The sequence below is a fragment of the Amblyomma mixtum genome, chromosome 3 (genome assembly GCF_055824585.1).
Source record: "Amblyomma mixtum isolate Tamu chromosome 3, ASM5582458v1, whole genome shotgun sequence".
Lineage (NCBI taxonomy): Eukaryota > Metazoa > Arthropoda > Arachnida > Ixodida > Ixodidae > Amblyomma > Amblyomma mixtum.
Genome location: NC_143014.1, coordinates 352,836,997 through 352,864,061, shown reverse-complemented (window position 1 = coordinate 352,864,061; position 27,065 = coordinate 352,836,997). Strand labels below are relative to the sequence as shown.

Below are 27,065 nucleotides of genomic sequence, written 5' to 3'. Positions count from 1 at the left end.
TGCTTTCGTCTTTGTCTTCATCTGACGACTGTAGCGAGCCGTTTAGCATTACCAGAACTCCAGCCTGTTGCTCACCGTCCGATATGGTTCACGCCTCGGGCGATGATGTACGAAAAGGCCTCCAGTGTCCGTGGCTACACGTACCCAATTGTCCAGACGATCGTGACACTTATCATCCATGCCGGTTCACACCAGCTACCGACGAGAGTGGATACGGGGGTGCGGATCCCCTTTAACACTTTCGGGCAGGCATACATTTTTAACCCTTTGAACCAACCTTATTGCAACAATTTTACCGTGCCGTGCAGAAAGATACGGTCGTCAAAAGTCTACGAGGTGGTTAACTGGGCGCTGCATTGCTTACAGATTTCTCAACACGACAACAAATTAGGCTCAGCCTTTCGCTGTTGACTATTTGTGATAGTTGAAATATACTAGAAATAGAGACAGTGGGTGCTGCGGCTTGTACGTGGCATGAAGGTGGAAGCTCAGAGCAGACTTGCCGCCAGGGGGTTGGTGCGCTGTTCCCGAGAAGACGTCTGCTTTAGTCGTCTTGTTCCTTATGGTCATTTGTTCGCTTTTTCCAATGCGAACGTCCGAAAACTGTCAAGTTTGCCCAGGTATTTTCCCGTTGTCAACATGTCGGTGAGTTTCTCTTCGAAAATTTCGTACATTTACAGGAAAAGCTGAACAGAGCCTGCCGTTTGCATCGGCGGAGCGATAGCTCTTTTTTCGAAATAGCAACTATCAACAACGCGGTTGAAACGCGCAAATAAAATATTCAGCATTAGAATCTCAGCGTCACACTGTTGGGTACCGAGGGCTCGTCAGGTTTTTCAGCCTTTTGTCGCGGCGGCCTCTTTCTGTAGAAATAAATAAATAAATAAATCTCCCCACTGATGGGCGGGACCTTATGACAAAACAATTTCAATATATCACAAGTGTGACGCATATCTGTATAAAATATAAAAAGTGTGCTGCACTTTGACGAACTATTTTCTCTCGCGGATGAATACATTCTGGAGCTGCGGTAAGGCGCACACCGAGTGGAGCGACGCTGTGGTCAGCAAGGCGTACATCTTTTCTTGGCAATGAAGCGAAGGTTAGAGAGCCAAAGTACGCGTGTGCTATCGCTGAATAATGAGTCCCACAGTTGTGTCTGTGTTTTCTCTGGGAGAATTTCAGAAAAAGTTGGAGGACGCTTAAGGTTCGCCTTTAAGAGTGGAACACGACAGCATGTCGCAGCCTGCCAGGGAGTCCGCGGAACGCCATCGCCCGCTCAGCGCGACGCCTTGCCCCTTGGACAAATCGCTTGGGGTCGCTAGGAGGCCTCTCAACAAACCCGATGCCACGAACGACGCATAGCTTACGCGCCGAACGAACGGACAGCAAGTCGCAAGCTTCGTGGTGAACGCGCCTTAGCTGTGCGCTGCGTTGTTCGCCGCTCACCGCATGATCCCTACGCTCCGGCACGGCGCCACTCCGCCCGAACGAGATGAGGGGGAGGCGCTAAAATCACTGGAACGGGACTTTAGGAGGCGCTAAACTAGGCGCTGCCATAGCGCGCTATCTGTTGGGGCAGTGGCGCACATTGCGAGGAGGAGGTTTCAGTGGGCGCGTGCAGATGACGCTATGTGCGCGCGAAGCGACGATATAAATTAGCGGAAACGTACTTTGCTACTCGCTTAAATGCGACTTCTGTAATTTCCATGCTCATAATTACTAATATATACCACAGTACATGTCTCTAAAGCACCCTTGTAAGACAACACCGTATTCACTAGACGCGCCTTTGTTCATTACAAACGAGTTATCGTGCGGAAGCCCTGGTTCGATTCCCCAACTCGACCAATATACTACTCGGTTTTATATATTAATCCATCTGGGATTTTTCGCTCACGGTCAACGCCGCTGACGACGACACCGGCTTTTCTGCGACACGGGGCCCCTAACGCTATCGCGTTGTAACTGCACCGCTGCATTTTGCACAGGAAGCTGTCTGAAGGAGACGCAGCGCGCACGAGGGAGATATATTTGTTTGGTTTACTTTATACTTTGTCATTTCGTGTTTTTGTACGCGTGAGAACGTAGCACCTTTTACGTGCACCTCAAAGGCAAAATGGCGCCTCCGCCTTCAGGCGACCGTTCGTCACCTCTGGACTAATCCGTCCACTCCCCACACGGGCTTGCGACGAATTTCACCAACAACTGCCCAGGTAGCACCAATCATTAGAATGGTGTTATAAAATATTGTGTAAATTTCAGTAATATTACATGTTGCATTGTAAATTTACATTAACATTAAAAATTAACATATAACGTTATAAGTTATATAGGAAACGTTACTTTGACGTTCTAAACATTATTTTAATATTATCTTCTAAATTTTATTATAAAAAAACATTGCAAATATATTTTGAGCACGGATTTCCACACATTTTCTCACTGTTCGTAAAGTAAAGATGTTTTTCAACTAACAGTACCTTGTAACCACATCTCTTAGATAGTACTCGCCATAGACTGCATGAACAGCCCCATTATTTTGTCACTGAACTTTAGTTATTACCCATTCGCCACTATCACTCATAGGACCTTCCGCAGTATTGAGTATATCAGCTCGACGGCATGATATCCGTTCGGAGGTGAGTGAATACAAGTTGCATGTTGTGCTGTAGTGTTCCCAGCATAGTTGTCTTCACTTTCAATGTAGTTTTTGTTCACACGCGTTAGTTAGGCGTTCGACTTAGATTTGCATCCTCCTCGCCGCATCTTCTTTCTTCTCCCTGTAGAGCGAGATTTTTTTAACATTTGCAGGTTTTCATTTAAAACTGAGAAGTAGATCGGTGCGGTCTGTCGAGCTTGAAGGCGTCTTTTTCAAAAGTGTGTGGGCAACGGTGGCTCGTTTCCTAGCAGCGTATAGAAGCATTTATGGCAGCCCTTAAAGCTCAAAATCTATGTGAAACAAGGGGAACACCTGTACTCATGTTCTGACGCCTTTCGGTCTTTAGGGGTGCCGTAAAGGCTTCTTTATACGGTTTAGAAGCAAACCCATGTTGCTTGGTTACTTAGGACATAAGGTGTACCTCAGGGGAATCAATAAATAACCAATTATTGTCTAAAATGTACTAATAAAGCTTTCTTATTTTTTTATCTTCGGGGGCAAGCCTGCACTGCGAAATTAATGGCCGCCAGCACTCAAGGCGAGCTGTGATTTTTAATTTTTGTAATCGGCAATGTGGTTCGAAGTATAAGACGCAAAAAATTCCGCATTTGAAAGCCGCTGACGAGGTTTTCTCAAATTTTATTCTTATAAAACAGCGTCTCAGGCTTCGCAATAATGATGTATCCAATACAGGCGCAGTTGGTGCATTTCCTAAAAAGAGAAGGCACAGCGACGCCATTTCATTTTTAGATAACTCAAGGAAGCCGACTCAGTAAGCACTGGCATGCGTATCTTTATCGTGCGAAATTTCGAACCCCATTGTCAATTAAAAAAAATTTAAAAACAGGGCTCACCTGCGACGCTGACGGCCACAAATTTCGCAGTACAACCTTGCCCCCAAAATAAAAAATCGTGGAATTTATTTAATTAATCGTTTAAATACAGACATATATGAGGTATATAATGCACGCTTTGCTGTAAAATCCGACTCAGCAGACCGCACTGGCGTATCTTTCGCAATTTTTGTAATAAAAATCTTTAAATGTTTAAAAAACATTTGCTGGGGTTTAGGTTTGGTTAAACCTGGTAGGTTGCGTAAGCATCCATAGCGCTCAATTCGGGATCATCACCGGTTGTAGACGATTCGGTTTCGATAGAGGCGCGGTGCGCCCGTCTAGCAGCGTCTTGAGCGCGCCGCTTAGCAAGGCGGTGTTCGCATTCTTCATCTGTCTCCGAAGCCCGTTGTCGTTTCCTGGCTTCGTCAAGCCGACGCAGACTCCCTTTCTGTTTTTCAGGCGGCATAACGACGGAGCCGGCAAGCGAGCGAACGCATTTTATAACCCTCCCCCCCCCGTTCTCCAGCCTCCTCTCCACACTCCGCACCAAGCGAGAGCGGGGCGAGGGCAGCGCCTCCACTCTGCAGCAGCGCGGCTACAGCTGTAGTGCGCCGCGCCTCGCGCCGCCCTTCAAGGTCAAACGTGCCTCGCGGCCGCCGCGACGCGAAGGGCTGAAACCTGTCGTAATATTGCTTACGCAATAAAACACCCTGTATATGTACATTGCTTCGATATAGCCGCCAGGTTGCCTCACTGATTATGGTGCTGGGCCACTTACCCGAAAGAGGAGGGTTCGGTCCCGACCGCGGCGGTCGTATTTCGATGAAGGCGCAATTTTAGAGAACCGTGTGCTGTGCGATGTCAGTGAACGCTAAAAAACCCCAGGTGGTCGAAATTATCAGCAGCTATCTGCTAGGGTGCCGTCATAGCCTGAGTCGCTTTGGGACAAAAACCACTTAAAGACAAGACAAGTCTCTTTCGAAATAAATAACATATCTAACTCAGCGCAGTGTTCATCTCCAATTTTTTTTCGATCATTCCATGCCTTTGTGTGCTGCAATACTACAACGAACTATTTTTCGTCATAAAATCTGGTTGTTAAGTATGCAGGGTGCCATCAACAAGTACGTCGGCAGTGCACAAAATACGCTTCCATTCACGCAAAATGAATCGCCTCATCTTCCATTGCATGGAGAAGCCTAAAAAACCTGGACAAACACTTCTAGTTTGCACGGCTAGCACTACGTTCTGTGTGGCGCTGAACACTGAAAATTGCAGCGGGGGTTTTGAATGTTCGCTGCGTCCCACTGATTAATGCGCAAGCGTTGCATCCCTGTGTTTGCGGTTTCGTGTCGTCACGAGCTTGTGCGCATGACTACGTCTGAACGAATGATTTTGTGCCAAAAAGAATGCTACCATCGTATAGAGCATCAAAAAAATTGGTATGGGGAATCGAAGTAGGTGGATTAATGAGTTACTTAATTAGATCCAAAATGTCTAAAAAAGCGGCAGAGCTGGTCCACATTATTATGTCCGAACGAATGGGTTGTGCGAAAAAGATTGGTACCAACGATAGAGCATCAAAAAATCTCGTGCGGGGAATCGAGGGGTTGAGTTGCGTTAGGTAATTAATTTGATCCCAAAATCTCGAGAAACTGGGCGGGGCCGCAGCAAAAGTGGCGCAAAATTTGAAAACTCCGGAAGTGCGCACCACGTGACCGGATTTGTGGCGGAGCCAACGCATCGCACCAAATTTGAAAACGAAGCTTGGCGCGAAGTCTGAAAACTCGGATGGACAACTGATAGAACTTAAGTAAGATAATTATTGTGGTATCGACAAGGTATCGATTATTTATCGACAACTTATCAACTTCCGGTTGCAGGATCTCGACTTTCGGTCATGATTCTCAGTTGATATGAAAAGTGTGGAAGTGTTACGTCGGCCTCTTGGTAAGACGTCATGACGTGTGGCGTTATAAATTGCGATGTCATTTTACGCATTTCTCCAAAGCGGGTGCTCCAGTGATCTCTAACGTTTTTTGTCCGGGCCGTCGGAAATAGTGAGCACAATGCGCAGCTGCAGTGAAAAGGAAGAGTCGGCCGTGACATTCACCATATTCGGGCAGAATTTCTCGGGACTCTCTAGTTTTCTCAAAACCACAAGCTTTAGGTATCTGCATTTAGTTACACGCAGTGCACTCCTGACCGACAGCAGATGATGCTAGTTTCTAATGGGCAGCAAAGTTAGACATTTTTCGGCTTCGTTTGACGAACACATGGCCCACAGACTTTTGTTCCTGGCTGTACAAGCTTCATCTCTTTGTAGAATGGGACTATGAGTCTTCTTCGCTGTTTTTAGCGCTTTCTGCGTGATCTCAGGCCCCGACTTTTGTTTTGGACATCGTCTTTTGGACGTGCAGATTCAAGAACGGTACTTTCCTTCTTATTTTTTCCCTTTTTCCTCCGTGCTACATTCGCTCCCTAATTATACGGCTTCATATATACTTTACTATAAATAGTGGGCAGTGAGCGCCTGTCCTATCTTCTGTGTTTCTGGTGTATCCGTGGAGTTTTTCTGCACGGTCCTCTTTTGTTCCTAGGTCTGGCAGTGAAAAACCTTCTCCATACACTGGACAATGGCACTAAATTTGCGGCGCAATGGAAAGGGATTTATTTAGTGCTGTAAAAAGCCTTTATAAGCCATTTTTAGACCCTGATAAATGGTTAAAATTTTATTCTTTCTCTCCTCCTTCTTATCTCTTAAAATGATTGGAATCAGTGTGAACACGGACTGCGGAGGGTGGGGGGGGGGGGTCCAGGGCGGTCACTTCATGAAATGTTTTTCTCTTGGGAAACTCCCAAGTCTGCCCCTGATGCTGCTGCAGAGAGCTACACTGTTAGAAAATTCTGTAAATCTACGGGAAAAGCTGAACGGAACTCGCCCCGCACGCCGGCACTATCGCCAAAGTATAGTTCTTGTTTCGAAACGGGAACTGGTACGCAATTTAGAAATGCGCAACTAAAGCGAAAAAGCCTTCGTATCTGCGTGCTATTATGTTGGGCGCTACGCAGAGCGACTGCACGCTTATTGGAGGCGTCACACACATGCAGGCTGTTCGCAGACGGAAATGGCGTTTTATATTATTCGGGACATTATTGTCCTGCGGAGTAATACCACCCCTGGAGCCGCTGTGCGCAGCGCGGAGTGTTACAAACGCGGCTACTCATACGAAGTATAGTAGGGCGCGAAGAGCACATTGTCTGGAGGCGACTGCAAATACAAGCGCGCTGCAACTGTTTAGCAAGCAACGCAGCATCCCTTGGCCGGACGACGGAGGTGGCGCTCGCCTTCAAGGTATGTATACATTCACCTCTTATCAGCGGTGTCATTATTGAGACGACACTTTCAGTTTTGGCGGGAAACTCACTGTACGCATTGGCGGCGGCGAAAAGAAAACTAGTGCGCCAAAACCGTCCTCGCGTCGGCTTATCGGTAACATGGCCAGCTCGGAATATCAAGGCTCTTTAGTGTAAGGCGCGGACAGAAGTAAACGGAGCACGCAACTGTCTTCGAATATTTTTCACGCGTCACCTAATTGAAATTTCCAGCAGTGGTGCGCGCATGCTGGCAGCGGAGGTTGGTGGGCTTTCTTGTAGACAGACAACGCTTCTTCATTGCCGATGGAGAAAGCGTGATTGCACTTCGAACGCAATAGCGCGCTCCGCTTACTTATGGCCGCGCCTTACTACATTCGAGGCGCGGGTGCACGTGGTTTCGATTCGCGGCATTGAACTGATAAGGTGATGGGCAGGTGGTAGACATATATTGTCGTCATGGTTTGTGGTCATGTATTGTCGTCATGTATTGTCGTCATGGACGACATATATTCGTCTTTGCGCCTGGGAGGTAATCTGCTCCCTATCCAGTCTTCGACAGATAAGGCAGCATCAACGCATTTTTGTTTTGTCTGTGCTTAATTTCGTGAATCCATCCACAAGTGAAACGAATTGACTAGTGAACTCAGCAAATTGAACATATGAACATGTCATTAAGTGCATCAAATAGCTGAAGCGAATTCATTATTTCAGTGATTAATTAATGCATTAAGAGAAGTACGCACTCGTCTCGGAGCAAAATGAATGCAAATATTGCCAGTAGCACTGAATTTATTCACTGAGACTATCTTTCATGTCTAAGCGCTATTTTTATTGTACTGGGTACCATTTATGCATTGCTCTTGCCAGTTGCATAGTCACTGGTTGCTGCTCTTGTGATTTCTAAACAACTTTAACCTTGTGATACCGTGGCTTGTATTGTTTTGTTTCTCACCCTAGTACCTTCATTGCACATGGCGTATTTTTTTATAGCAATGTGTGATGTGTATTTCATTTGCCTCTTAATCCTGTATAATATGATGTTGCAATATTTTAATCTATAGTCGGGTACAAATTAAAAAGGCAGCAGCTTTTCCCTGTCAAAGAACCCCCCTCCAGCCAATGACCCTGCTAGGGTGACAATGCAGGGAGCGGTGCCACAATGGAGAGAGGGGTGTATCCCCGACTATGGACAGAGGGGACTATCCCCTTTCATCTGCCACTCCCTGCATTGTCACGCTAGTAGGACAATGAGCATCGGCCGACGCCATTGGCTGGCAGGGGGTTCTTTCATGGGGAAAAGCCGCTGCCTTCTTAAGTTGTATCCGACTATACACACGTTCATGATTACTGGGAAAACCTGTTCAGCACTGTTCTTGTGTATCACTTTGCAACCGCTCACTCCCCTCTCACTGCCTCTGCATGAGCCCCGAGGAAACTTGAGATTGTTGAGGATTTGCGGGGTCGCAGCGGAGCACCAGAGAGAGACGACCAGCGTGGCAGGCTTCTAGTTCCGGACTGCGCGTGCCGGGCGTGCGCTCCGAGCACGCGCTGTCGTTCTTTATTTTCTTCTGTCGCGGGAACGCCGATCGCAGCGCCTGCACTTTATAGCGTCGCCGGGCGCTACAGGGCCCCCCGCCTAGACGGAACGTCGAAATATACGCGCCGACGGGGCAGAGATGGAGTAGCCACGGCAGGCAAGCAGGCAGCTGGAGTAACAGTGTCCCCACGGGGTCGCTACAAGGTCCGGTAAGTTCATGTCGGGGGCCGGGAAGAGCTGTCGGGTGGAGTGCACGGGCTCAGGTGGACGAGCCTGGCTGCTGCGCAACGGGCGAATGAGGCAGAGTGCCGAGCTGACAAAGCATATTAGGGCAATGGAGGCCATGGTGGGGCCGTCACCGACTGTAGTGCTGCCCGCTGGCACAAGTGTCATTGGTGCTGGACCGTTGCAGCTGATGTCGGCGGGAAGCTGGCACACAGAGTACGCCGTCACAAGCAAGGGAGCGGTCGAAACGGCTCCGTGGACAGATGTGGTCTTTAGCGTGGTGTCGTGTCGCTGCTGTAGCGCCAGCTTCAAGTCGTCCAAATAGGTGGAAATGGCTGGCTTACATGGCTCAGGTGCCCCTGATGTAGGGCGCGAGCAGTGCGGTCCGGCCACTAGGGTTGGCACAGGTGTGACCGACGAGACAACGGTGACAGCTGCGGTGATGACGGAGGAAGTTGCTGGGTTCAATTCCAGGTGCTGGGGTAAAGCGGGAGTCGCCGTCCGGAGCGACTGGCCAGTGCTGATGCGCGTGTGGGCATGGTCGGGCTGGAGAGCAAGCGCGGACACTGGGTCAGGAACTGTTTCAGGCAAAGTGGGGCTGGAGGCGATCGCCGTGCTTGTTACTGCTGTCATCGGGTTGGCTTTCTCATCCTGCTCCTGATGACGAGTAGTGCTCTGCGGACCTTCTGAGGGGCTGGGAGTGTGACAAGCAGGCTTGGTCGTTGTCGAGGGCTCTTTAGCATCAGCGGGCGACGGCTTCAACCTCACAGAAGAGGCCTGCAGAGCTGTTGGCGGTAGTGACGAGGTAGATGGAGATGCCGGAAGCCTCGGCACGGCTGCTGCCGCAGAGTCGTCTTTGGCTGCAGGAGGCTCTGGCGACAACGCCACTGAAGCGCAAAGAGGCAGGGCCAGAGACGCGGGTACGATAGTAGTGGGAGAAGGACGCGAGGCGAAGCTCGTGCGGATCCCACCTGGTGTGGCGTCGAGAGAGACAGCCGGGCTGGAGACGCTGGACGGGAGTGGCGGCGATGCGGCGAGGGGCTGCTGAGGCGGGCCGGGTTCTGATGAAGGCTGCGTGGGCGCGAGCGAGGCCGGTGCAGGGCCAGAGGCTGGCGGCGGCGAAAACGGGTCCGCTGCGTCGTAGAGCGGCGGCGGAACGTAGTAGGCGCCGAAGTCGGCCAAGACGGCCGCACGCAGCGCATCGTATGGCCGGCCGCCGAAGGCAGAGTAGGTGAGCCGACGCAGGAGGTCGGGCGGGAGGATGTCGCAAAGGACTTCGTGTTTGAACGGCTGGATGGTGATGCCGTTCAGGTACATCGCAGCCTCCAGTTGGGCGAACCACCCGCCGACGCCTGCAGGCCGGAACGCCGGGAGCGGCGGGTCGAAACTTGGGTGCTGCCAGTACGCCATGCTGGAACGCCGCTGAGATAGAAGGCACGGTTCGCCAGGTCACCACTGTTGAGGATTTGCGGGGTCGCAGCGGAGCACCAGAGAGAGACGACCAGCGTGGCAGGCTTCTAGTTCCGGACTGCGCGTGCCGGGCGTGCGCTCCGAGCACGCGCTGTCGTTCTTTATTTTCTTCTGTCGCGGGAACGCCGATCGCAGCGCCTACGCTTTATAGCGTCGCCGGGCGCTACAAGATAAATAAATAAATTTCAATAGCTAATGCAGATTTTAACGAAATAGTTTAATCTGGTTCTATCTCATTAATTAAAATTAAAGAATGAGGGTTGCCACTTTTGTGTTACTGATTTATTGCCACTTCAGAATTTCCAAGTGCTCAATTGTTTTGTGTTTGGCGCACTATACACTCAAGTTTCGATGACAGCCTCTACCACTGTTCTCGCCAGCAGGAGAAAAATTTAATGAGTACGCATTTGAATTGTGTGTCCTGGACCCAAGTTCTCACTAAACATGTTCAAAACAAGTGGTCATCAATTTATTTTAGCATGTAGCAGAGCCGCCAAAATGTATCCCCTTTATATGCCCCTTTATATATGATAGCACTGTCCGAACATGTTTGGTAGTGTAATTCTTCTGATGCACAAAGCGCACACCACCATGTTTTAGGCATTTATGGTTCTGCAGGTGTAACATCATATTGTTCTTTTGTTTCGCAGATGTTAGTTAAAGTCTGGAGCCAAGATCACAAAATTAAGAAACTTGTCGCCGTTGAGAGCTTTGAACATATGAAGGAGAAGGCCACAAAGGAAGGCATATGCCCTGGCGTCCCAAGCAGCACTCTGAAGGCAAGTTTAAGTTTGCCTACTTTTGCTCAAGCATACAGCTTAAATCATAGCAGATAAAAGACGAGGAAAAAGCGTATAAGTGCGGTGTTTCTTATTCGCACATCTAAAATATGGCCAAACAAACCAGAACAGAAATTTGCATTGCAAGCAACACAGTGAGAAATGTAGATGCATTTTGTGGATATCTTGTTTGATTACAGTAGGAAAGTTCTGTTTTGCATGGGACTACTGAGAGTGCACTGGCACTTATCACTGGGCCTGCCACTTTCATGTGTCTTTTTGGTTATCTGAACTGATATATTTTCTTCCCTTAGCATGAAGTGTGTATAGAAAGTTCTGCTTAGTTTGAACATAATTTCAGTCCCGTTCAAGTTAAAATTACTGAGAGTAAGCATGGTCTCAGTTCACATGTGGGTGGTTTTTAATGACCTTCCTTGAAATTTGGTTGCATTAGGTGTTATGTACCAGAACTAAAAGATCTCGACGTGCTGACATGCCAAGGTAGCCATAATAAATTTTGATGCACATCATTTTTTGTACTTCTGTAGATCAGCTTGAAGCAAGTTTTTAAACTAGAATGTGGGCTAATCCGCATTGAGTATGTTTGAATTAATAGTCTAGCTTCCTTCCCTGTTGAGTCTCAGAACAATAATGTTTACTCTCTCTCTCTCTTCAGTCTTGGGATGTGCCTTCTAATGAGTCAGTGAGTGCCAATACGCCCCTTGAGCAAGTTCATGGGGCATTCCTTTAGCCTGTTGCCTACAGAACTCCTGATCTGCTTGGCATGCAACCTATTTCTGGGACATGGGATTGCTGACGTATAGTAATTCCCTCTCTATAATTTGTGCTATATAAAATACGGCACCCACACTTGTGAAGATATGCAATTGGTGGGCTTTAGGAACATTGGTTTCACGCTGGGAAAGTGGTTTTAGAAAACACTTGAGCCCATATCAACAACTGACGGCGTGTTTCAGGCAGGGGTTAAAATGCAGGGTGTTATAAAAAAAAAGTAAAAACGACATGAAAGATTTGCAGGCTTTATTATTATAAGTGTAGGCTGTACATTAACAATGCATCAGTGTGACATATTTTATCGTAAGGCTGTTGTGTAAATTTTCCCCTATGTATCTTAGTTTTAGTCTTGTTTCATATCTTGTTGGTCATTTTAGAGGCTTGTCTGTTTGGCACATGACTTGTTTTAATGGTAGTTTCAGGAGTTGTCCAATAACATCGTAATTTTTTCATCTACTCTTGCTATACTTTAACTTTAGGCACTGTCATTGAAATTATGAAAAAGATGCGAAAAGTTCAATTTTTCAAAAATGGCATATTCGGTTTCAATGTACTTTAAGTACCAACCTACCAGGTCTCAAGGTCTAATCTGACCTTTGCTAAGATGGGTGGACGGGCTTGTTGGTAATTCATCATGACAAAACAGCACAGACAAGAGAAGACCAGCGCTGACTTTCAGCAACGTTTATTGGAAAGCAAATCAAAATATATACATTGTGCCCTAAAAAAACAATGCACAAAGGATGCCTTGTCACATTCACAACTGGATGTGTTGAAATCAAAACAAAAATTGATTATGAAGCATTTAACAGCACGAACTCTTTCTTAGTGAGCAATAAAGAAGGTGTGCTACCACAATGATTGTAGTTTCTGTGGCCTCTATTATCTCGCGCACCAACTTTTCCCTGTCTGTCTAGCACAGTGCAGCGCATGAATCCTGGCAAACAGCGTTCAGGATCTGGAAGATGATAGCAATCGCGACAGCGAATTATTAAATTCCCCCTCACAACTTTGTTCACATGCTCTTTTAACCTCTCACCTGCATACCTGCCAGTTTCTCCAATGTAAACATATCCACCCTTCAAGGGGATTGAGTACACTATACCTTCTGTGCAATCACCGAAGCGATTCTGATGGTTGATTGTAGAACCTTCGTTGCCTTGCTGATCTCGGCTGACATGCTTACACTGGTGCTGAAGCTTCTGAGGTGCGGAGAAAACAACCGTTTTCTTCGGCTCACTCGAGGCTGGTGAAGAGAGATTGCTAGACTTTGCTTCTAAAATGCCTTGATGAAATTCTGTGTACATGCCATGGCACCCAGTTTTGGCCAGCTAATATTATTAGCTGTTTGTCTACTGCTGGATGCTCAGAACCTTTGTTGGTGTCTGTAGCCAAGTGCCTTAAGCACTAGTTGAAACAGGCATGTTGCGCCCCCATTGAGACTGTAACTCTGAAAAGAAAGGTTGTGCCTGTCACCTACATCCACAATTTATCGCACCAATTAAATAAAATAGGCAGTTGAGTCGGCATTGATGTTCTTTTCTCCGCACCTCAGAAGCTTCAGCACCTGTGTAAGTGTGTCAACCAAGATCGGCAAGACAATGAAGGTTCCGCATTCAACCATCAGAATCGCTTCATTGAGTGCACTGAAGGCATAATGTACTCGATTCCTTTGAAATGCGGCTATGTTTACATTGGTAGAACTGGCAGGTGTGCCAATGAAAGGTTAAAAGAGCACCCTTACGATGTAAACAAAACTGTGAGGGGAGAATTTGATGATTCACTGCCGCGATTGCGATCATTTGCTAGATCCTGAATGCTGTGTACCAGAATTCATGTGCTGCATTGTGCTAGACAGACACTGGGAAAAGGTGGCGCTTGAGGTAATGGATGGCGCATAAATTTCAGAAAACCAGAATTATTATGTCAGCGCACCATCTGTATCGCTCTCCAAGAAAGAGGTCGTGCTGTTAAATGCTTCATAATGAATTTTTGTTTTGTTTTCAACACACCCACTGTGAATGTGACAAGGCATCCTTTGTTCGTTGTTTTTTTCAGGCCGTGATGTGTATATTTTGACGTGCTTTCCAGTAAACCTTGTCAAAAGTCAGTGCTTGTGCCGGCGTATTTCCTTCTCGTCCTTGTTTTGTCTGCGCTGTGTTGTCATGATAATTTGGCCTCCAGCTACCAAACTAAAAATGATATATTTGATGCCTCCAGAACACTAAAATGGCAATTTCAGAGCAAATTGAGGTAAAGCCACATATCCAGTGGCCACCATTTTGCTCTTGTTTGAAAATTGGTGCTCTTGCCTAAGCTGGGTATTACGCACTATCGTGAAGTTCTCCCGGAATATCTGCATTGCGCCATTTTCTGAGGACTCAGATGGTTGGCATGGGCACACCTCAAATGCTGTTTTCTCCAATTCATGTTTTTTGCCAGTACCCTAGCAAAAGTTTTCATTACTTTTTTATTGGGAAATTTCAATTAAACTTATATTGTTGAGTTCAGAAATAACTGAACCATGGAGCTATGCTATTTTTTTGTAGCTCGGTCGAACGTATCAAATTCGTGAACAATACTGTCATCTAATAATATATCGTAATTATGGTGCTTTGACAAAATTGATCATTTTTATGCGATGTTGTACTCAATAACAATATATAGCATAGCTCCGCATGGCAGGTATTTGGCTACAGCTGCATTCCAGTCGGAACCAAGAACTGTTGAGGGAAATTGAACAACCGTAAAAAAGTTACCTAGTTAGGCTTCAGTTATTTTTCCATGATATGAGTACTGATTGAGATATACTGAAACTAATTGTATTTTTGAAAAGAGAAGGAAGTAATACATATCCACATCTAAATTCATTACGTTATTGTATCAAAAATTTTCATTTTTAAGACCTACATCTTCCCTGGAGCCTCGAGGTGATTGTTTAGAGCTTGCTAGACTATAATAGTCCTTGCTTTAAAAATTCACATTCTAGAATGTCTTCTCTGCCCTAGGTATTTCTTGAAGACGGCACTGAAGTTGATGAGGAATGCTTTAAGTTCATGCAAGAGAACTTTGGTGGCAGTTTGGGCTGCACATTCGTACTTGGCTCCAGTTTTTCCACTGCAGATGCTTCCAGTGCAGGTACGATGTTTTCAGTACATTAAATGCGTTGTTGGTTGTTTTGGCTATTGGTATGCGTGATACATGCTCACCAAAATGCATGGAACACTCCGTCGCTATTCATAAGGAGATGCACCACCTATCTTGCGGCCAATATAAATTTCAAACCCCGATACTGAGAGGATGCCGTAGATGAGGCTGGCAACAACATTTCTAGAGTGTGCATTGAAATGTGTTATGACACAGTGCTTTACATTCATCAGGCGATATGGCTTGTCATCCTCAAGCTGCACATGGGTTAAAGAAGATGCCATAGTGCAGGGCTCCTAGTTAATTTTAACCATTTGGGATTTTTTAACATGCAGGCACTGGCATCGCACAGCAGACAGGCCTTCTGCATCAGTAGAGTGATGCAAAGTTATGGGTCTGACCTGACTAATGTGCATATGTGCATTCTTATTATAACCTAATGTAGACAAAGGACAGGCATGTCAATTCTGAAGGAATTTAGATTTGCTATCAGTAATTTAAAACTTGAAGTAAGCATTTATTTGCCTGAGTATAAAGTTCAGTCTAGGCTAACGATGGGGTCAAGTGATCAGTTGCATCTGTTAAGTGTGGCTATAGTGGCTTGACTATTTACCATACTATGCCTACAAAGTGTTCTGCTTTAATAATTCTCTTCTCGTGACTGATAAATCTTGAAGCACACAAGCTGCATGCTAAAGATGCATTGCATTGCTCTATGCATTATTGTAGCCACTGCACGTAGTTATATTGGGTGATAAGATCCATGAGTTTTGATTAACAGTCCTGTTACTGTATTGTGGCACCACGGCTCCCATGTGATGGTTGTACAGTCATGGACAAAAGTTTGCAGGATGCAGATTGGCCTAAAAAAAGTTTTCTGCATTAGCTCGCTAGAAAGTCAGATATTCATTCCAGCGAATGGAGCACGCATGTGTCATCATGCATCTGTACTTTTCATTGGCATGCTTTGCCTGGCCATGCAGGAATACATTTTTTTCCATGAATCTGCAACCCACACTCTTTTTTCTATTACTGTACGTGTGAACAAACAGTGCAAGCAAAACCACTAAAATTATAACAGTGCTAAAGTCAGGATACTTTTCTCTGGACCTAGACGTCTCTCGTTAGAAAAGATTTAAAGGTGAAAAGAAAAGGAAAGACACTACAGTTTGATATATTGTCATCGGAAACTTGATTGTATCCTTTTCCATTTCGAAGAAATGGAAGTGCTGCAGAAATGACTGGAAGGCAGGCCGAATGTAACTAGAAATGCTAGTGTAGTCATGATCTGAAAAAGAGCTGGAGCAACTTCTGTCAACCATAACTGGTACTAGCACAATATTATTTTGGTGTGGCTGTTGTTATTAGTGTTTTTAAAATGACTGCACCTACTTGACATAAGACACAGTAAAGCAAAAGCAGCTACAAAAGGTAGAGAAGCCACATCCTTCACATGTTATTGATTTCTGGTGCCGCTATGTTGGACGCAGCAAATCACATGTCTTGGCTGCAGCAGCTGTTCATTACAAATATTTAGACACCAAAAAACACACCCAATAGAAGACAATGGGACGGAGCGCCACTCACAACTGTGTGAGTGGTTGTGAGTTGTGAGTGGCACTCCGTCCCATTGTCTTCTCTTGGGTGCGTGTGTGTTTTATGGCACCTTTAAATATTTACAATGAACAGCTACCAACTCCCACAACAAGAAGTTCTCATAAGCAGCAGCTGTTGGCTGACAAAAATTCCAGTGTGAACAGTATATTTTTTTCTTCAAACCTGCACTGATGTTGCCACCACTATGCACTTCTGGGGTGGCTGCTAACCTCCATTTCATACATGAGGTGCAAGTCTGCATGAGAATATACAGGGAGGCATGTTATTCGTGCTAGTTTTCTGGCCGAATGTTCAAAGGCACGAAGAAAGTGATAGCGTATGTAATCAGGAATAATAGCGCATTTGACTGAGCTCATGACAAATACGTCATGCAATAAGGTTGCAGGCAAAGCATTTATTTTGCTCTCCACGAGGAACGCAGTACTTTTTTATCGCAGTTGCATGCAGTGAAAACAAGAGCACTAGCTTTGACAGCGTTGCACCTGATGCATGAAACACAGTATATTGTGGTTTATTTTTATATTCACATTGATTTATGGCTTTCAAGAAATTAAATTGTTTTTGCTAACCCCATCTTGCAGTTTTTTCTTCACACGTCACTGTCCTATGGAAAAGTCATTTTTCTTTTGTTTACCAATGTAAAAATATATATTACTTGCCGAGGCAGTGCAGTGGCTAAAGCATTTTGTTACTGAGAATGAGGTCAGAGGTTTGGTTCTTGGCCATAGCACAGTCAGATTTGAAAAGGGCAAAATAGAAAACCACCTGTATACTGGGCGATGCCAATAGACATTGAAGTTCCTTAGGTGGTCAGAAATGATGTGAAGCTCTCCACCACAATGTTTCTCATAGTTGAAGTGTAGACTTGGAACAGTAAGCGCACAAAGGCAGCATTATGGCTCAAAATAATATTTGCACCACATTAAAACTCGGCTACACACACATTTCTCAGGGTTATGTTCTGTTAAAATGCACAAATGCATATAGTATTGCTCCCTCTTGGCTAAAAGCATTTTTGTTTAAATTTGCAAGCATAGGTCAGAGTAACCCACCTTGTTCAAAGTGAAACACTTAGACTTGCCCAACTGTACATCCTGCTGCCACCATGCTAAACTGCCCATCTTGTATATGCAGTGCCTCGCAACCTTTAGTGTATCAGATCTTGGAAGGCTACTAATATCACCTTACTTCTTAAGGAAGGGGCTATCAAGGAATTGAAGAATTGCAGACGAATCAGCCTACTATCTGTTTGCAAGGTATTGACTAAGGTCATCACTAATGGAATTAGATCAATCTTAGACCTAAGTCAACCAAAAGACAAAGCTGGCTTTTGTAAATGGTACTCTATAATGGACCATATTAACACTATGAATCAGACAACAGAGAACAGTGTAAAATGTAACCAACTCCTATATTTAATCAACAAGAAACCATTTGACCCAGTCAAAACCTCAGCAGTCATGCAGGCATCAGAGAACCAGCGTGTAGGAGATAGGAGAGGCATATATAAGCATACTGAAATATCTACAGCGGTTGCACAGCGACCATATTCCTTCACAGAGAAAAGGACAGAACAACATTAGTATGGGTGTGAGGCAGGGAGTGACACGATCTCTCTGGTACCATTCACCATATGTTTACAGATCATATTCAGAGATCCAGATTAAGAATAGCTTAGCGTAGGAGTAATGGAGAATACGTTAGTAATTTGCGATTCGCTGATGACATCCCTTTACTAAGTAAACTCGGGGGTTGAATTACAGAGCATGATCAATGACCTAGACAGGTAAAGCAGAATGGTGGGTATAAAAATTAATATGCAGAATTGTGGCAAGGATTGGAGCTGTAAGGAATACACACACATGGGACAGGTAATGACTGCAGACCTGGATTACGAGAGTAAAATAAGTGTGAGATTAAGAATGGGGTGGAGTGCATTTGGCAGGTGCTCTTAGGTGATGAATGGCAGTCTACAAGTACAGGTATGGCAGTGTACAAGTATATAACAGCTATATCTGTACTCACCTATGGGGAAGAAACATGGAGGCTAACAATAAAGGTTGAACTTATATTGAGAGCAATGCAGCAAGCTATGGAAAGGAAAACGATAGCTGAAACGTTAGGAGACAGAAAGAAAGCAGAGTGGATCTCAGAATAAATGCTAGTTAATGATACTTTAATCTAAATAAAAAAGTAATGAGCATGAACAATGACATGTGAGGGGAAGGCAAGATAACTTGCGTTCGTTAAGGGTAACGCTACAAGAGCAAGCATAGCAGGGGACGTCTTAGTCAGGAGGGCGGATGACATTAGGAAGTTTGCAGGGATGAAGTGTCCGCAGATGGCACAAGACAGGGTTAATTGGAGAGACATGGGAGAGGCCTTTGTCCTGCAGTGGGCGTAGGTAGGCTGATGATGATGCATCATGCTAAAGACTACGCTACTTGATCAAAAATCCGTGGTGGCTCAGTGTGCTCTTGAGTGTGGCTCTTGAGTGTGTTGGAGGATTTGCGGGGTCGCAGCGGAGCACCAGAGAGAGACGACCAGCGTGGCAGGCTTCTAGTTCCGAACTGCCCGTGCCGGGCGTGCGCGCCCAGCACGCGCTGTTCATCTTTATTTTCCTCTAGCGCGGGAACGCCGATCTCAGCGCCAGCGCTTTATAGCGTCGCCGGGTGCTATAGGGCCCCCGCCTAGACGGAACGTCGGAATGTGCGCTCGGTAAAAGAAAGGAGAGTATGAGGGTCCAGTAAGTTCATGTCAGGGGCCGGGAAGAGCTGTCGGGTGAAGTGCGCGGGCTCAGGTGGACGAGCCTGGCTGCTGCGCAATGGGCGAATGATGCAGGGTGTCGAGCTGACAATGGACATCGGGGCAGGGGAGGCCATGATTGGGCCGTCACCGACTGTAGTGCTGCCCGCTGGTACAAGTGTCATCAGTGTCGGAACGTTGCAGCTGATGCCGATGGGAATCTGACGCGCCGAGTACACGATCACAAGCACAGGAGCGGCCGAAACGGCTCCGTGGACAGACAGCTGTGGTGGGACCGTCGACATAACGGCGACAGCTATGACGATGCCGGAAGAAGTTGTTGGGCTCAATGCCTTGGCTGAAGCGGGAGTGACAGTCCGGAGCGACTGGCCAGTGCTGATGCGCTTGTGGGCATGTGCGGCTGTGGGTGTCTGCAAGATGGTTGTGGCAGTGACAGGCCGTGTAGTTGAGACTGCTACATCAGACGGCTGGCTAACAGCAACAGACACAGCTGGGGGATGGACAGTTGCTGCACTACTCGGTGTGGGTAGCTCGACCATTCGTTGCTGAAGGTGTCTCAAGTCAGGCACTAAAGCAGACGCTTGCTGCGACAGTGTCGAGCTGCCAGGGTCAGAATCCGAGAAGCGGTTGACCGTACTGAGGGCTTGGGGTGGGGCCTCATGGGCAGGCGGTGTGGCCGCCGGGGTAGTGGGGCTGGTATGTGGCATATGCTGCGGTGGTGGCAAACTCACTTCGCCTTTAGCACGCTCGCTCAGGTCAGTGACTGACGGCTTTAGCGGAATCAGCGATGAGGCGGCAGGTGAGCGTTCGGCTGGCAGCGATGCTACGCAGTAGGGTACAGAAGTTGGCGGAATGGGGCACTCGTCGAGGAAGAGCTCGACTGACGGCGGCACTATTGCAGATGAGAGAAGTTGCTCACCGGGCTGTGCCGAAGACGCTGTATCGCCCTTATGGGAGGCGGTATGGCCGGATGCGCTAAACAGGGTGGCGCGAGGCGCATCTGTCGCTGAGTTCGCTGACGTGGCAAACCGCGGTGGGCCAGGCACCTCACCGAGCTGCTGACGGAATGGTTGTGGACTTGGAGCCGTGGAGTCGTCGCACAGTGCTCCTAGCGTGTCCGGAGTAGCAGGATGTGCTGTCGGATGCGATGCGGCAGCGTCTGGTGCGGTCGGTGCTAAAGAAGACGGGCCCGAGACGCTGGACTGGAGTGGCGGCGAGGCGGCGAGGGGCTGCTGAGGCGGGCCGGGTTCTGATGGAGGCTGCGTGGGCGCGAGCGAGGCCGGTGCAGGGCCAGAGGCTGGCGGCGGCGAAAACGGGTCCGCTGCGTCGTAGAGCGGCGGCGGAACATAGTAGGCGCCGAAGTCGGCCAAGACGGCCGCACGCAACTCATCGTATGGCCGGCCGCCGAAGGCAGAGTAGGTGAGCCGACGCAGGAGGTCGGGCGGGAGGATGTCGCAAAGGACTGCGTGTTTGAACGGCTGGATGGTGATTCCGTTCAAGTACATCGCAGCCTCCAGTTGGGCGAACCACCCGCCGACGCCTGCAGGCCGGAACGCCGGGAGCGGCGGGTCGAAACTTGGGTGCTGCCAGTACGCCATGCTAGGTCGCCGCTGGGATAGAAGGCACGGTTCGCCGGGTCACCACTATTGGAGGATTTGCGGGGTCGCAGCGGAGCACCAGAGAGAGACGACCAGCGTGACAGGCTTCTAGTTCCGAACTGCCCGTGCCGGGCGTGCGCGCCCAGCACGCGCTGTTCATCTTTATTTTCCTCTAGCGCGGGAACGCCGATCTCAGCGCCAGGGCTTTATAGCGTCGCCGGGCGCTATAAGTGCTTACCTGAAAAACAGGTTTGATCTCGGCTGCAGTGGTTGAATTTTTATGGAGGTGAAATTATAGAGGCCTATGTACTGTGCAATGTTATTGCACGTTGTTCTCAATTTAAGTACAACCTTTATTTTTAGCCTCCATGTTTGTGCCTCATAAGAACTTCTGGTGGTCGAAATTTCTGGAGCCCTTCACTATGGCATCCCTCATAGCCTGAGTCAATTTGGGACGTTCAAACCCCATAAACGCAAATATATGGGGCACAGGTTTAAATGACTGGAAATGCTATGCAATGAAAGCCATCTCATAATTTTCTCAGCTGCTGTAAGTGCTATTGTTGTTACCACTTTTCAACTCCTTTGCCAAGCTTGATTGCATTTGAATGTTGTTTACAGAAGAGCCTTCAACGTCGTCCCCCCAGCCATCACTGGAAGATTTTCAGTCATTATCGATTCCATGGAACTTCCTGTCTCATGAAACTCTAGCACATCTGAGAGCATCAAACCCACTTGACGGAAGTGAATATCAAGAACTCTTGATGCGTGCCTATGCAGCAATTCAAGTGACTATCAACACCCAAGGCAAGCGAGCTTGTGATGTGCAGAAAGAATGGCCCTTGCTGTTCACGCAGCAGCACTTCCTGGCCCATTTCAGAAGGTATGTATGCAACCTTACTTGAAAACTGCATTGTCAGTAAATTGAAATGCTGTTTGAGGTTTCACGAAAAATAACTGTTACCCAGTGTGTGTTAAAGCAATGCTGGCTGCAGTATGTGCAAGGGTAAGCAATGTATTTGATTAAGGCACTTTTAGTGCCATGTTCCATGTCAAAGTTTTACTTCCCACAACACTTAAATAGTATGAAGCCCATGAAATACAGGCCAGTGAACATTTGTTATCTTGTCAAAAAAGTAAGCAAAATTCAAAAATTGGTTTGAAATTTTATTTAGTTTGAAACTCATGGCACATTCTGTTGTCATAACTGGAGCAGAACCAACGAGCAGTGACGAGCAGAGCAAGTAGCACCGCGAGAGTGCAACTGAGTGGTCTCCCATTGATACCTTCCGTGCTCGCCGAGAGCAGGCGTGAGGGCGAAATGTGTATTGCATGATCGGATCGTTTACCTTCCCAGCATCCTGTGCGGTGAACGCGCTTGCAATGTGCAGCCGGTACGGCGGTCAGAGTTGACGCGTTTGACGTTTCCTGCCACAACCAGCCAAAAACTGCACGTATTGGTGCAAAAATAACCTCTTTAGGCGTTATACATCGTAAATAACCCCTTTAGACATTACACATCGTTAACGTGATTGTGACATGGCTGGAACGCTGTCACTGCACCTGTCAGCAAGCGTCACTGCTGTTGTCTCACATACTTCCGCAGTTCAACAAGGTTAGGTTCGTTTAACTAATTTCTGATGACTTAAACTGTTACAGTTAGCGCCTGATTACAATCAGAGATTTGTAGTTTTCAGAATTTTCAAAACAACATTACCCTTGACGCCTTAACTCGAAAAGTTTGGCTATTTTGAGTAGTTATGTGCACTGGAGGGATTTCTTTGCCTGCATGCATTTCAAAAATGCGCGTATTTGGCGTGATGTAGTTAAAATTTGCTGGGCCATAGCATCAGGGTAATCGTGTTTTCAAAACTCTAGAAATTGATATCGCTATTATTAATGACTGGCTACAAATGTTTAATCGAAACCAGTTGCCTAAACGCCATAGTTATAAAGTTAATTATGAGAAATTATTTAACCGGCTTTTGAGCCGACTTTATTTAACCTATTTGCGTTGTCTGCATACACTGGTATTATTCTGCTGTAGAACCAGTCTTCATAACCCAGAAAGGTCATTTTTCAAAATTAGTGGCAGACTTCCTTGAAACACATTGTATTTTACCATCAATTTCGCATTAAGACGCCAGAGCAAAAAGTGAAGTTTCGCGGCAACATATGATGCACAGTTGAGAGGGCACACTCTGTAGGTGTTCATGAATTGGTTAGCACTGGATCGTTATTCTGAAAAGGTTAAAAGTCTTGTGCAAGCACATAAATTACCTTTCATTGATTGTTATGTGTGTTTGCAGTGATGTCAAGCAGTCTTTACAGCCCTATGTCTAATTTTTCAGGCTAACTGACACGCAGCTGGAAGGATTATTTGTAAATCAAGAAATTGTAGACCTGGAGGTCTTGTACGCATTCCTGCGGCACAGCCTGAAGGGAGACGAGGCACTTCAATGGCTCCTTATGACAGACAAGGGAGCACAGGATATTGGCCGCCCGAAAGCACTGCTCAGTGGGGTATTCCCATTGCTGTGCATTTTCTTCAAGGAAAAGACAGAGCTCCTATTTCGTGTTTTTGAGGTGAGATTATTGCGGAAACGGATACTCAGTTAGTAGTCTCTCAGCACTGCCAACACTTCTTCTTTATGACCGTAGATGAAACTTGCACACTCCAGGGCAGTTGGTCACAGAGATTGTAGCCAGTGGCAAAGAAAAAGTGAATTAATCTACAATGAACATCCGTCAGTGTTTCAATAAAATTTCCTGTGCACTACCTCAAGGTTTACCGAAATGTAGAAGGCTGTGAACTTTCATTTTTGTAGTCCTGCTGCTGCAGTTCGGTAGATGTTCATTATTCCTGCGATTCTTCAGCACACTTGTTACCTGTGTGCCCTTATACCTCTGCTTATGATAACGGCTTCTTACCTCCACAGACATCAGCCTGTGTTGCTGAACTGAATAGCAACCTGTCCCCCACCCCAACGGTGGTTGTACTTGGTAAGATTTTTTTGATTTTCTGGATGCTTTGAGCAGTAGTATAACTTTCTAAAAAGCATATTTATAAAATATGAAACCTCATCAATAACAAAGAACTAGAATAACAACAGGAGAAGGGGGCTTGAACTACTCTCTAAGTCAGACTCAATGCAGCTCGATGAGGCATGCCCAGCAAGCTAAATTTACCATGCATATGCCGCAGTCTTCTCTTAGAGATGTTAGCTGGCAGCATAATCCGCTGCTTGAAACCTGCTAGTGCAGATGTAGAATTGTGGTTTGTGGGCTATAAAAATAACTTCAGAGTTATATTTAGAAAATATCACATGCATTGCCATTCATTCATCTGCTCTTGTCCATTGCTTTATAAATAGCTTGAGCATCTACCATTAGCATGCTACATATAGAGGTGCTGACAATGTTTTTTGTGAGCTGTGCTGACATGACTAGCTATGTGCAAAAAATTTGTATGCCTCATGTTCATATTATAATGCCAAAAGTTATTCTTCCGAGCTGTAGCATTTAAAAAAAATTGCTCCACAATTGTTAACATCAAATCTGAACTCGGTTTTTGTCACTAAAGCAGATTTCTTTTCAGGCTCAAGCATCTTTGATTTTACATGCATTGTGACGCTCGATGGAGCGAGGTGCTTTGAAGGCCTGAGCTTTCTGGCTGCCATGGAGATCCTGTTTGCTGCATACTTTTGTCTCAACATCAAATACAGTCAAGAAGTGCAAGCCACATTGGAATGCATTCAGAGGTAAGCACATAATTTTTTCTCTTGTGTATCGGCAAGTTTTTACCATGTCTATCTCTCTGACTGTTGCAGTCGCCTTATACTCAGTGAGACGTGAGAAAAAGCTGCATGCTAACTCCATAAGCCTGGCATCTCTCCCACAACATCTGACATTGTTGCGATTAAATGTGCATGTGCATTTTGTGCGTGGCTTGACAACCTTAATAATACGAACTGATGGGCAAGTAGGTCGAACATTACGGTGAAACAGCGCTGTGGCCCATGGACAAAGAAAGGACGCAACTACTTATGTCAACTATGTGGCTCAAGCATGTGTGAAGCTGCTATGAGTTGGATGGCTTGTGTCAGAAATCGGGAGTCCGCTGTGCTTTCCAGTGCATGCAACCATGGCTTTCATTCTTTTGTTACAGTTTTTTTATGCCATTCTCGGGCGGCAACTGCTGTTGTATCAAAGAAACAAGAAATATGAACGCATGAAATGCAAGCAATCCTTGGTGAACCCTGCTGTTTCAGGGAAGGCCAGGAAAATAGTAGGCAGGATTTCATTAAGCTTCCATTCTAACAAGGCAGCTAGTAAAGAATATTTATTTTCATATGCTAAACATCCTTGAGCCCTGCTCCAGAGATGAGTTTCAATTGAATGTGCTGTAGTTGCAAAGTAAGCCCCGTGAAAGATGCTAGTCTCTTTCTATTCTCCAAAACCACGAAGAGTTGTGCTAAAGGACGACATGCACACGCGTGCGCTCAGCCTGTCTGCTTACTGTGTATTGTTCTTTTGGGCTGTTCTTCATGGCTTTATAGAAGTCTTGAAGGCTAGCTTTTATGTGAGTATGGCTCGGTTAATAATTTTCTTCAGCTCTTTCAATCATTTGGCTGAGTAATAAAATCAGAGCTTCACTGTATTGTCTAGTCATGTGTAAGATCCCTAGTTCACAAAAACCTATGATTTCAACATTTTTGTGCAATGGTGTGCTAGCAGCCACATTATCTTTTTTTGGACGATAATGTGTCTGTAGAAACCAGTACAATGACAGAACGATAGGAATGTGATTGTTTTTCATGTGAATTTTTAGGAAGGGTACAACCTGGTAATGAACAAAGTTCTGCTGATGCCTTGATATGTTTGTTACTCTTCTGCTCATGCAAGCCAGCACAACAAGTGCTGCGGCTCTGGCAGCAACACTCTCACATATTTGTATGAGAAATTTACAGTACCGGCACCTGCCAAAAGCAGCGCTACCATATATGCATGAATCTAGAATGAGTTTTTTTTTTTCAAAATCGTATGCTTCAGAAAGCACCTGGCGCTATATTGGAGCCAAGGTATGAATAGAGCGCAATTTTTTTTTCTCACTTTGATACACCCACAGCGAGCTCACACGACAGGCTCATGAGCTGTGAGGGAAAACGAACTTTTTGATGACCAGAAACGCGGAAAGAAAACCATGCAGACTACTGAGAAAGAAGAGGAAGGACTGAAAGAGCCTTGAGCAGTAGGGAAGCGAAAAAATGCTGAATAAGCACAGAACTGTGTTGTACGGGCCACAAAGCATTAAGACAGGAAGTGATGGCATGCGAGCCATTGCTGTGTGTGAGGCTGTGTACGTGAATGTGTGGGAGCCTTCCTCCAGAATATTGCAGATTCTTCATTTGCAAGTCATAGAATTCAAAATTTTTTGCCAAAATTAGATGCTGAGGCACATGGCAGTAACTGCGCTGTGGCTTATGCACAAGGCATATCTCTCGGGACAGAAATTGGTTGTATAAAGAATTCCAAATCAGAATGCACTGAGTAACTGCAGTGTATGGAGCAAGTTACTGTTGCCTGCCTTATACTGGAGTCATTCGCTCTCTTGGCATCACAGCATGCCTTACTCTGTGTGCTTTTATTGCTTTGTGTTGGTTTGTTTTGCTTGAAAAGCTAGTATAACCATGTAAATGATGTTAATATGTACCGTTATTTCCGCAGAAGTAGCGCTAAGAGAGCATTGGACTGTTGGGAATCAAACTCAACCTAACAGCAGTACTAACAGAGACAGCTATACATTTAGACTAGCCCTAAAATTCTGCAGGTCTAAGCAGGATGATCTAGCTTCTAAATGCATCTTTTTCTTTTCAGGCAATTGGTGGTGATGAACCCAGAGGAAAGGAGCCGGCAGTGGTCCCGGAGGATAACCTCAGTCCACCCAAAAGTGCACAGTGCCCTTCAGCAGCTTGAAAATTTCAAAAAAAGTGGCAGGATTGCATGGCTCAGGTTTAGTGTGCTTATTAACTCTGATATCAGGGCTTAGATATTGGATTATTGTGTAGCGCAAATTTAGTGTGTTCATGAACTCTGATATCAGATTAGATATTGGATTTAGTAGCTTTTGCAAATAACTGTTTTATTTATATCATTCAATGTAGATTCTCTGTATAGCTTGCTTTTGCTATTTTTTGTACCTCTGTGTTCTTAATTAAAACTTTCTAAAACTATTTCATTTCTATGCAATATTTA

The 27,065-nt window shown here is 46.0% G+C and overlaps 1 pseudogene across 1 annotated transcript; it reads left to right on the top strand.

Moving 5' to 3' along the window:
- Window positions 1-21,576: 21,576 nt before the first annotated feature.
- Window positions 21,577-26,828, top strand: LOC149356395 (uncharacterized; annotated as a pseudogene). Its single transcript, XR_016289809.1, has 5 exons — window positions 21,577-21,693; window positions 23,162-23,396; window positions 23,750-23,813; window positions 24,409-24,571; window positions 26,688-26,828. The product of XR_016289809.1 is annotated as an uncharacterized LOC149356395 (transcript).
- Window positions 26,829-27,065: the final 237 nt, after the last annotated feature.